We start from the raw sequence: 12,156 nt of genomic DNA, 5'->3' as shown, positions 1-12,156 counted from the left end.
ACAGCTTACCTGTGTCTTCTGTACCTGCTGGAGCCTGATCTCTCATATGCCATCTCCATGGGGTGAGAGGCTGCTGCTGTGTATGGCCGGCACACGGCCCAGCAAGAGGGCACACGGTATGTGTGTGGCTGTGTGATGACCCATGGCCAGGAGAAAACCCTGAGAGCTTAATCCTAGCACTTGGGAAGCAGAGGCTGGTGGATCTCTGAGTTTAAGGCCAACCTGATCTACATAGAGAGTTCCAGGCCAGCCAGAGCTACATAGAGAGACCCTGTCTAAAAAAAATAAAATAAAATATTGGGCTGGAGAGACAAAACCAGCCAGGTATGGTGGTGCATACCTTTAATCCCAGCACTTGGGAGGCAGAGGCAAGCGAATCTGTGAGTTCAAGGCCAGCCTGGTCTACATAATGAGTTCCAGGCTAGCTGGGGCTTCAGAGAGACCCTGTCTCAAAAAGAAAAAAACAAAAACAAAACCAGCCAGGCATGGTGGCGCACACCTTTAATCCCAGCACTGGGGAGGCAGAGGCAGGTGAGTTCCAGGCCAGTTGGGGCTACAGGGAGACCCTGTCTCAAAAAGACCAAAAAAAAAAAGAAAAAAGAAAACAACAACAACAACAAAAAAAAACAATAAAATGCTGGGAAGATGGCTCAGTCACTAAAGTGCTTACAGCACAAGCAACAACTGCATTCACACCCGGAGCACCCACACAAAAAGCTAGGAGCTGGAGAGAGGGCTCAGCACTTGAGAGCACTTGCTGCTCTCTCAGAGGATCCAAGATTGGTTCCCAGCTCCCCTATGGTGACTCATAACCGTCCGTAACTCCAGTTCCAGGGGATCCAACATGCTTTTCTGACCTCTGGGGGCAACAGGCATGCACATGGTACATATACATACATGCAAGCAACAAAGCCAGGTGCAGTAGTGTGCACCTGTATTCCAGGACTGGGGCAGCAGAGAAAAGGATTCTGGGAGCTCGCTGGCCACTCTAGCCAAATTGATGAGCTCCAGGCCAGTGAGAGACCCTGTCTCAAAAATAAGGTAGAGAAGCAATCAAGGAAGACACCTGAAGTCAACCTCTAGCCTCCACACACACATGTACACACACACACACACACACACACACACACACACCCCTGTACACAGACAGGCATGTGTACACAAAAAAAAAAAAAAAATCAAGAGAAATGAGCAGCTGGCAATGCAGCCTGAGTTTGCTGCAGAAAATTCTCTTGCTCTGGTCTTTACCCCTAATTACTTAATGTTTCTTTAACAGATTTACTTAACGTATGTTTTGCTTTTTACCTAAATAAAACCTCATCCTGAAAAATGGTGTCTCTGGTAGGCTGATTATATTCTTTTCCTTATACTTAAATAAGTGCTTAAGATTCAAAATAAAAAGCCAGGTGTTGTGGTGGACCCCTGTAACCCCATAATGTGGGAGACTGTCTTAGTTATTTTCTATTGCTGCGAAAAAACCACTGACCAAAACCAACTTGGGAAGGAAAGGGTTTACTTCACCTTCAGCTGATAGTTCCTCATGGAAGGGAGCCAGGGCAGGAACCAAAGTACAGACCATGAAGGAATGCCCCTTACTGGTTTACTCCTCTGGGTGGTGCTTAACCTGCTTTCTTATTCAACACAGGCCCACCTGCTCAGGGGTGGCACCACCCACAGTGGGCTGGGCCCTCCCACATTACTCAACAATCAAGAAAATACCCCACAGACATGGTCACAGGCCAATCCAATGGAGGTAATTCCTCAGTTGAGGGTCCCTTCACCCAGGTTTATCAAGTGGGCACTGAAGTAATTCAGCATAGAGGCTAAAACAGGAGGATTGACATGTTTTAGGTTAGCCATGGCTTCTAGGGAGAATGGGTCTCAAGAGGAAGAAGGAGGAGGAAGAGGAAGGGGAGGAGGAGGAGGAAGAGAAGAAGAAGAAAAAACAACAACCAGGGAGATGGCTCAGTGGTTAAAATGCTTGCTGTTCAAGGACCAGAATTTAGATCCCTGGAACCCATGTAATTGTCGGCAGGGTGTGGCAGCCTGCCTTAATTCCAGCCTCAGAAGGCAGGACAGGGTGTCCCCAGAATAAGCTGGATAGTGAGACGAGCTAAGTGGGCAAACTCTGGGTTTGACTGAGAATACCTCAATGAATAATGTGAAAGGGATATTGCAGATGTTTCCCAACATCAACCTCAGGCCTCCAAATGCACATATGCACATGGGCATTCACATCCACACACATGCAAACATGCATACACGTGCATCATACACACACACACACACACACACACACACACGGAATAAGAAAAAAAGATGGACTGGGTTTGTAGCTCAGTGGTAGAACACCTTCCTAGCATGTGTGAGGCCCAAAGTTCCATCCCGAGTCCCACTCTGAAACTACAACCACCATCACCACCAACACCGCCATCACCACCAAAAAAAACCCTTCATTCTTTCATCCAAATTTACTTGAATCATCCTGTGATGACTTAAAATCATCATGCCCATCTTAGTGGCATTTGGCCCACCCTTTGTGAAATGCTTCCCCCAGAAGGAAAAACTCAACAAATCAAAATTGGCTAAGCTAAGTCCTTGGTGAGCTAGGTGATGTCACTTCAGTTCTCTTTCTTTAAATTGGTCTTGAAGAATTTGATCCCCTGGCCCTCAAGCTGCTTACGTAGTCGGTGTGTGAGCACAAGAAGTCCAAGTTTAACACTGGCAAATGTCACCTTGAGCAATGGAGAACTAGAACAAGACCTTCCTCTTTCTCCACCATCATTCTCTAGTCATAGAGCTGGTCACCTTCCTTTGTCCCCTGGAGCACCCAGCATAATCTCTTCAATGATAACTTTGGGAAAACAAATCTAAAATGTAGACTTAGCTAGTTGTGGCTCATAATATCTTCTCAGCCACAGTAGCTGAGTTTTTAAAGATTATATTTGTTTTTGGGGGGCATGCCACAGTACACATCTGGAGGTCAGCAGACAATGTGAAGGAGTTGGTTCTTTTGCCATACGGATCTTGGGGATCAAACTCAGGTTGTCAGACTTGAACACAAGCACCATTATACACTGAGCCATCTCACTGGCCAAGATTTTTGTATGTGTGTGTCTTTTTGAGACACAGTCTCCCTATAGCACAAGCAGGTCTGGAACTTGCTATGTAGACCAGGCTGGCCTCAATTTCAGAGATCTGCCTCTCTGCCTCCCCAGTGCTGGGATTAAAGGTGTGCAGCATTACACCCAGCTGGCCAGGATGTTTTTTTAATTTTTAAAAATTTATTTTACATATTATTGTATATGTGTATCATAGAGGGGACATATATGTGCCACAGTGTGTACGTGGAGATCAGGGGATAACTTTATAGAGTTGGTTCTCTCCTACTTTTTAAAAAATTTTTATGTGTATGAGTGGTTTGCCTGCATGTATGTAACATGTGCATGCAAGGCCCACAGAGACCAGAAGAGGGTGTCAGATTCCTTGCAACTGGAGTTATGGACAGTTGTTAGTTGTGGGTACTGGTAATTGAACACCCAGGTAACTTATAGAAGGAAGGATTTATTGGGCTTACAGTTCCAGAGGACTGAGTCCATCACGGCAGGGGGACAGCAGAAAGCTGAGGTCTGACATCTACACGCAGGCACAGGAAGCAGAGGCAGACTGGAAGTAGGCAAGCTATATTTCAAAGCCAGTCCCCGTGACATATTTCCTCCAGCAAGGCCACACTTCCTAAAACTCTGCCAACAGTGCTACCACCTGGAGACAAAGTGTCCCTCAGATACTATGGGGGACATTCATTTAAACCACCACAGTAGGTATCAAGGTCTTTGCAGAGTACGATGTTAGAGTAAATTGTCAATTTACTACAATCTAGAATCGCCAGGGAAGGAGTCTCAATAAGGACTTGTGCAGTTGAGTTTGGCCTGTGGGTATGTCTGTGGGGGACTGTCAGTATTCAGTTAATAGAAATAGGAGTGTTCGTCCTGGGTGGTACCATTCCCTGGATGGGAGAGTCTGAATGGCATAAAAGTGGAGAAAGTAGCTGGGCGTGGTGGTGCATGCCTTTGATCCCAGCACTCGGGAGGCAGATGTAGGCGATCTCTGCCTTGACCAGCATGGTCCACATAGTGAGTTCCAGGACAGCTGGGGCTACAGGGAGACCCTGTCTCAAAAAGACAAAAAAAAAAAAAAAAAAAAAAAAAAAAAAAAAAAAATGGAGAAAGCAAGTTGCTGTCTGCTCTGGACTGGAGACGTGATGAGCGCTGAATAGCTTTAGTTGTCAACATGACACACCTGGGTAAAGGGAGCCTCAACTGGGGAATTTCCTCTATTGGACTGGCCTGTGGCCCTGTCTGTGGGGTATTTTCTTCATTGTTGAGTGATGTGGGAGGGCCCAGCCCACTGTGGGCGGTGCCATCCCTGGGCAGGCGGTCCAGTATTGGGTAAGAAAACAGGCTGAGCATGGACCAGGGGAGTAAGCAGCATTCCTCCATGGCCTGTGCTTCAGCTCCTGCCTCCAGATTCCTGCCCTGAGTTCCTACCTTGGGCTCCCTCAGTGATGAACTGTGACCCGGAAGATGTAAGGCAAATAAACCCTTTCCTCCCCAAGTTGGTGTTAGTCAGAGTGTTTTGTCACAGCAGTGCAGAAACAAGCTAGAACATGATGTGACCAGCTGCTTCGAGTTGCTGTTGCCTTAACTTCCCCACAGGCGGGACTATAACCTGGAATTGGGAACCAATAAACGTTTTCTCCCTTAAGTTGGTTTTGTCAGAGTATTTTATCACAACAATGGGAAAAGAAACTAATACATGAGGGATGTGGAAGAGATACTGCACAGCCAGAGTTAAAGATAAGCCAGTACTTTGGGGCTTAAATCCACATGACAGATTCACAGGTTTAGACTCTTAAAAGCTTTTTCATGTTTCTAGTAAAGATCTGTCTGCAAACATCCTTACTTGATGAGAAGTTTAAACATAATTACATCTAGTATATTACATGCATATTTCATTGCTTTATTAAATCCTTCAAACAACATAGTTTTCAGAGGTGTAATTAACCTCTTTAGAATATCGCCTCACAACAGAAGAGAAAACCATAAGCTTTAGATGTGCTTTCTAAAGACTCCCTTAGTCCGTCTGGCCTTCAGGGACAATGGGTAATGCCCTGTGATAGTGACACTCCTACCCCTTCCAGTGATAGATTTCCTGGCTACAAGGAAGGGTACGTGAGTGGAGGCGGGATCATTGTGATACTCACTTCCCCAGACCACAGTAATTGGACAAAGATCAGCTTATGTATGACCCAGGGGAGCCAATCTGAACTCTTCCCTAGGATTGGTGCAGAGGCAGTAGAAGAGGACTTCTGGGTTCTTTTCCTCCTGGGACTGTTAAACTGGGGCTACTCCACGGAAGAAGAAAGCCTTCTGGTAAATTGAGCAGAGATAAAAGATGGGCAGAAACCTAGCACTTTTTATTTGAGGGGATACTTGCAACCAAGAGGTCTGAATAACATAAAGGTAGATTGTAAGGGATCCTGTTATGGTAAGATGCCTTATATGGTAACTCATCACAGGGAAGATGCCCCTACTTATAAGATAAACTGTGTTTTAAGTACCATGAAGAAAGGGGAGGGGGCCGGTGAGATGACTCAGTAGGTGGCTCACAACTGTCTGTGACCCCAGCTCCAAGGGATCCATCACCTCTGGCCTCCACAGCCATTTCATTTACACACACACACACACACACACACACACTAAAAATAAATCTTTAAAAAAAAAAGAAAGGGGAGAGAAGGGCTAGTGGTACAGTTGTTTAGAGTACTAGCCTAGCATGCACGAAGCTCTGGGTTTGATCTTCATCCCAGCACCACATAAACCACATGCAGTGGCAGCACTTAGGAAGGCAAGAGTTCAGGGTCATCCTAGGCTTCATATCAAGTTTGAGGCCAGGGCTATAAACTTGTCAAATCAAGTCAGAGGTACATGAGACCCTGTCTCAAAACACCATTAAAGCACACGGGTTTTTTGTTTTTTTGTTTTGTCTTTTTGAAGGAGGGTCTCCCTGTAGCCCCAGCTGTTCTGTAACTCATTATGTAGACCAGGCTGGCCTTGAACTCACAGAGATCTGCCTGCCTCTGCCTCCCAAGTGCTGGGACTACAGGCATGCACCACCACACCTGGCTAAAGCACATGTTTTTAATGCCAGCACTTGGGAGGCAGAGGCAAGTGGATCTCTGTGAAATCAAGGCCAGCCTGGTCTACATAGGGAGTTCCAGGCTAGCTGGGGCTACAGGGAAAGCCTGTCTCAAAAACAAAACAAAACAACACCATTTTTAAAAAAAGGAGGGAGAAAATGCAGCTAAGCCTAGAGTAATAGAACTTTAATCCCAGCCATCCTAAGGCTGGTGAGACAGGAGGACCACAAGTTCAAGGCCTGCCTGGGGTACAGAGTACATTCAAGACCAACTTTAAAAAAAATATTTATTTATTGTTTTTAATTTTATGTGTATGAGTTATGTAAGTGCACCTGTGTTGTGCAGTGCCCACAGAGGTCAGAAGAGGGTGTTGGATCCCCTGGAACTGGAGTTTTGAACAATTGTCAGCTGCCATGTGGGTGCTGGGACTCAAACCCATGTCCTCTGCAAGAGCAACCAGTGCTCTTAACCACTGAGCCATCTCTCCAGCCCCTCAAGACCAACTTGATCAACTTGGTGAGCCCTGTCTCACAAAGTAAAGCTGGGCATGGTGGAGGTGGCGCATACTTTTAATCCCAGCACTCCAGCAGCAGAGGCAGGCAGATCTCTGTGAGATTGAGGCCAGCTGAGGCTACAGAGAGACCCTGTCTCAAAAAAAAAAAAAAAAAACATCAATGGGGGCTGGAGAGATGGCTCAGTGGTTAAGAGCACTGGCTGCTCTCGCAAAGGACCCGAGTTTGATTCCCTCCCCCTTCTGACCTCTGAGGGCATTACACAACACGGGTGCACTTACACACATGCAAGCAATACACTCATACACATAAAATTAAAAAAATAAAAATCAAAAGTGAAAAGGAATCCTGCTAGATACCTCAGTGATAGAATACTCCCCTGGCATGCTAAAGGCCCTGGTTGAAACCTCAGAACCCCAAAAGAAAAAGGTGGGGAGAGAAATGTGACCAGATAAGTTATGACCAGCTATTGATTATGTGTTGGCAGTCAGAGGACAATCTTAAGAATCAGTCCTCGCCTTGCGTTTATTAGAGGCAGAGCCTCTCCATTGTTTTCCTGCTGTGGATTCCAGGTTAACTGGCCCATGAGCTTCCAAGGACTGTTCTGTCTGCCTTCCTCACAGTAGGAGTGCTGGGACTGCAGGTGCTTGCTCTATGCATCTCGCTTTTACACAGGTTCTGGGGATTCAAACTCAGGTCCTCCCTTGTGCAGGAAGCACTTTTACCAGCTGAACTGTCTTCCCAGCCTGCAGCCCAGTTTCAGAAACAGAAAAATGTGCTTCCTACCCTTGACTAATTACAACAGCTGTGAGCCATTGGGTGCATTCGTTGCTGTCTATGATCCTCAGTGTCCTGTAAGGATTGCTGTGATGATTACAAATAATAGATCTAGGGGCTGGGGAGATGGCTCAGTCAGTAAAGAGCTTGCCACAGAAGCATGAGGATCTGAGTCCAGATCCCCAGCATCCTTATAAAAGCTAGGTGCAATAGCATGCACCTGTAACACTCATGCCAGGCTGGTGGAGACAAGAGGGTTCCTAGAGCTCACTGGCCAGCCAGTCTAGCCAGTGAGATCCAGGTCAGTGAGAGACCTTGTCTCAAAAAAAATATGGTGGCAGGGCTGGAGAGATAGTTCAGCAGTTAAGAACATTGGTTGTTCTTGCAGAAGACCCGGGTTCAAATCCCAGCACCCACATGGCAGCTAACAACTGTCTGTAACTCCAGTCCCAGTGGATCCGACAGCCTCTTCTGACCTCTTCAGGCATTGTGCAACACAGGTGCACTTACCTACATGCAGGCAATACACACATACACATTTTTTTAAAAAAGTTAAAAAATATATATGGTGGAGGAGCTAGAGAGATGGTTCAATGGTTAAGAGCACTGGCTGCTCTTGCAGAGGACCCAGATTTGATTCCCAGCACTTATATGATGGCTAACAATCATCCATAACTCCAGTTCCAGGGAATCTGATGCCTCCTTCTGACCTCCAACGGTATTACACAACATGGGTGCACTTACACACATGCAGGCAATACACTCATACACATAAAATGAAAATAATACATAAAATATTTTTAAATATTTTTAAAAATAAGGCAGAGAAGCAATTGAGGAAGACACCAGTGTTGACCTCTGGCCTCCATACACACATGCACACACATGCACTTACATCCATGTGCACCTAGACCCACACATGTACACACACATGCACATGCACACAGGCACATGCACACACATGCACATGGAAAAAAAAAAAAACTAAAAGACCTTACACAAATTTCCTTACCAGCATTATTTATAATAGTCACATTTGGAAACAATCTAAATATTAATCAACTGGGGCTGGAGAGATAGCTCATCAGTTAAGAGCTGTTCTTCCAGAAGACCTGGGTTCGGTTCCCAACACCAACATGGCAGCTAACAACCATTCTTAACTCTGAGTTCAGGGAATCTGATGCTTTCTTATGGCCTCCATGGGCATTGCATGACATGGGTACACTTACAGCAGGCAAAACACTTATACACATAAAGTATTTAAATAAAATTAAAAATGATAAAAATATTAACTGGATGATTGAATAGGTGAGAAGCAGTGTATTCATACACTGGAATACTACTGAGCAATGAAAAGGAGCAAATTGCTACCATGAAAGCATCACGCAGAGATCTAGAAAAGACAAATCTACAAAAAGACAGAGCTAGATTAGTGATCATCTGAGGTAGAACAATAATGATTAACAGTAAATGGATCTGAGACTATTACAGTCTCATTTTTGTTGCTGTGATAAAACACCTCAACAAAAAGCCGCTTAGAGGGAGGAAAGGGCTTATTCAGCTTATAATTCCAGGTCACAGTTTATCACTGAGAGACGTTGAGGCAGGAACTTAAAGTCGGGCCTGCTTGCTTTTCCACACAGCATTACCTCTGAGCAAGGAATGTACTTCACAGTCAAAGAAGTGAGGTAGGAACTAAGGATGTTGCTTGCTGACTGGCAGCAGATGTAATCTCTGCTAGCTTTCTTATACAGGTCAGGACCATTGCCTAGGGAATGGTGCTGCCCTCAGTGGGCAGGGACCCCTTACATCAATTAACAATCAAGGCAGTCCCCCTACAGATATGCAGACAGGCTAGTCTGATCTAGGGAATCCCTCAATTGAGACTTTCCTTCAGGTGGCTTTACTGTGTCAAGTTGTCAGGTCCCTCAGACCTCTTTATATTTGAGTTGACAATAGATGGGGCTGACCACTCTGGGAGAAGGTCTTCTCCCTTCAGTTAATCTTTACTAGAAATGCCCTCACAGACCTTCCCAGAGGTGTATCTTAGTTGATTTCATATCCAGTTAAGCTGACAATCAAGATTAGGCATGAGCCAGGTGTGGTGGTGCTCGCCTTTAGTCCGAGCACTCAGGAGGCAGAGGCAGGCGGATCTTCATGAGTTCAAGGCCAGCCTGGTCTACATAAGTGAGTTCCAGGTCAGCTGGGGCTACAAAAAGAGACCAAAGAGACCAAAAAAAAAGAAATGGTGACTCAGGCTCAGTGATTAAGAGCATTGGCTGCTCTTGTAGAGGACCCAGGTTCAGTTCCCTTCACCAATGTGGCGACTAACACTCATCCTTAACTCCAGTTTCATACTTTGTAGAGTTCTGTGAGGAGACAGTAGGGCAAGCCTCGGTCTCCAGACAGTTGAGGAGAGAAACTTTAACTCTCCACAACCCGCTCAGCTTCTGCCATCACACCTACAATATAGGAGTTCATGAACCTTTAGTCCCCTATACCTGACTCAAGAGTCAGGAAAAGATGACAGACATACAGAAATATAAAGATGTGAGCTGACGTTCCACACCCCCATGAAGCAAGGGCTTCCTGGCCATCATGCCCCAATAATCCTGTATCAATATACACACACACAGAGTACTAGGGTTACAGAAGGCTGGCTGGACTCGGGTCCTCACGCATGCAAAGCAAATACTCTTACCCACTGAGCCATCTCTCTAGTCTCTAGTGAGAGGTCAGAGCCCCAAAAAGCAGGGCCAAGTTATCAACAAGTCAGATTGCTCAGACAGTGCTAAGAAATGGCCAACCACAATCCCAGAGAGACATTTGTAAGAAGCCTGCCCTGCTAGCAACTCCAGAGTCTCAGGGACTCCATGAAGCCCTGAGGCCCTGCCTTAACAGACCACTTGGACAGTAAGGTGGAAAGAAATGTGGGCTTTGGATTCAGGGAGCCCTGGGTTCCAACACTAGCTCCCCTGGCAACAGCCATGTGACCTTAGCCATGTGGAACCTGGGGAGTCACAGCTCATTCAACAACAGAATTATATCGCCAGTCACCCAGCCTCTCCTGAGGCCCCTAAGGGTTAATGGAATGTTGTGGGTGACCGCACCAGGAGTGATGGCCTCTTCCTGCAAAGGCAGGTTCCTGCCCTCCACAGGGCTGCAACCAAACATGGCTGCTTTATTTGCTGGGTCTCCATTTTAACCACAGAAATTAGGCTGTCAGCAAACCATCAGGCCTGAGTGGCACCCTGTCCCAGTGCCACTGTGACATGTTACTTTCTTTGACACATAGGCAGATACATTCAGGGCCAGTGGCATACACAGGTGCCTGGTGAGTGGGTTGAGGGTAAAGCCATTTAACCAATCAAGACTCAGCACTACCACAGTCCGACTGGGAGTGCAGGGCCCTTGAGTGGGGCAGCTTGGCTGAGAGCCAAGGCTTCCTTCACTCCTCCAACCTTTCATCCTGAGAAAAGGCAAGTGAGGCATGAAGGGTTCAGTCTCAGAAGCCAGGTACCCAGGTCCGACAGGGCAGAAAGGGCAGCACAGATGGCAGGGCCGAGTTAAATGCACACTTCCTTCCCCATTAGGCAGGCCAAGGCCTCAGCCTCCCTGCACCTCAGTTACTTGACCTGTAGAATTTGTACCAGCCTCTCAGGGTTGTTGGGGGATGAACGTGGAAAGGCTGAGCTCAGGACCAGGTACAGCCTGGTCCTTAAGACAAGCAGGACATAGCTCAGGATTGGTACTACACCCCTGTCACCTTTGCTCAGGGCTGGGTGATCTTTCTTCTGCCTGCAACTTGCTGTCTGTGGCAGGCCGTCCCTCCTTGAGAAGGTCTCAGTTTAAAATCTGAGCCCTGAAAGTAGCCTTCCCTAACAACCTCCACCCCTCACCTATGGTACCTCGCCCACTCACACAATATATCTACGTTCGTTTCTCAGGTGACTACCCTGTACCTGACAGCATCTTCCCAGTTACCTCTGCCCACCATGTTTCTTGTTCCCAGATAATAGCTCTGGGGACATCAGCCCCACTCCTTTGCTGTCACCCCCATCCTAGGAAGCGCATCTCTACCCAGTCTGGGCCCAGCACACTCTGCCTTGGTCCTTCTCTAGTCTCACAGCCCTTTGTTGTCAGTGAGCCTCCATTGTGTTTCCCTAACTCGCTTGGAACGTTCCACCTGTCTGTCTGCTCACTGGACTCATTCTTTGGGTCTAGCTCAAATGTTTCCTTCCTACCCATAGATATTCTTCCCACCCAGACCATCCATTTGCACAATGTGTGTCTAGCCACAGCCACCCCAGGAAGACCATGTGACACTCCCTCAGTCATGGCTGGCTGGCCCCAAATGACCAGTCTGTGGCCTAAGAGATGAAGGCATGAGATGGCCTTATCAAATTTTCCTCCACAAATTGTAATTGGGGACAGGTATGGCACAGGAGGTGGCAGAACGTGTCAGATGTCCCCTAAAGGGGCCACAGGATCAGACATGCCCAGCCATCTCACACTGAGACAGGAGAGCCAGGAGTGAGATGAGATACAAAGCTGCAGGGCACAGCAGTGGCTGGGAGCGGAAGGGGACCAGGCTCTGAGAAGTCTCTCTCACCAGCCATCAGCCCCAGGGAGCCCCAGGGTCAGCTGGGCATCATGGTACTCTTGTGT

This window comes from Nannospalax galili, unplaced genomic scaffold, assembly GCF_000622305.1.
Source record: "Nannospalax galili isolate Female #2095 unplaced genomic scaffold, S.galili_v1.0 scaffold1508, whole genome shotgun sequence".
NCBI classification, from domain to species: Eukaryota; Metazoa; Chordata; class Mammalia; order Rodentia; family Spalacidae; genus Nannospalax; species Nannospalax galili.
The sequence above is the reverse complement of the archived record's forward strand: the minus strand, read 5'-3'. Positions refer to the sequence as shown.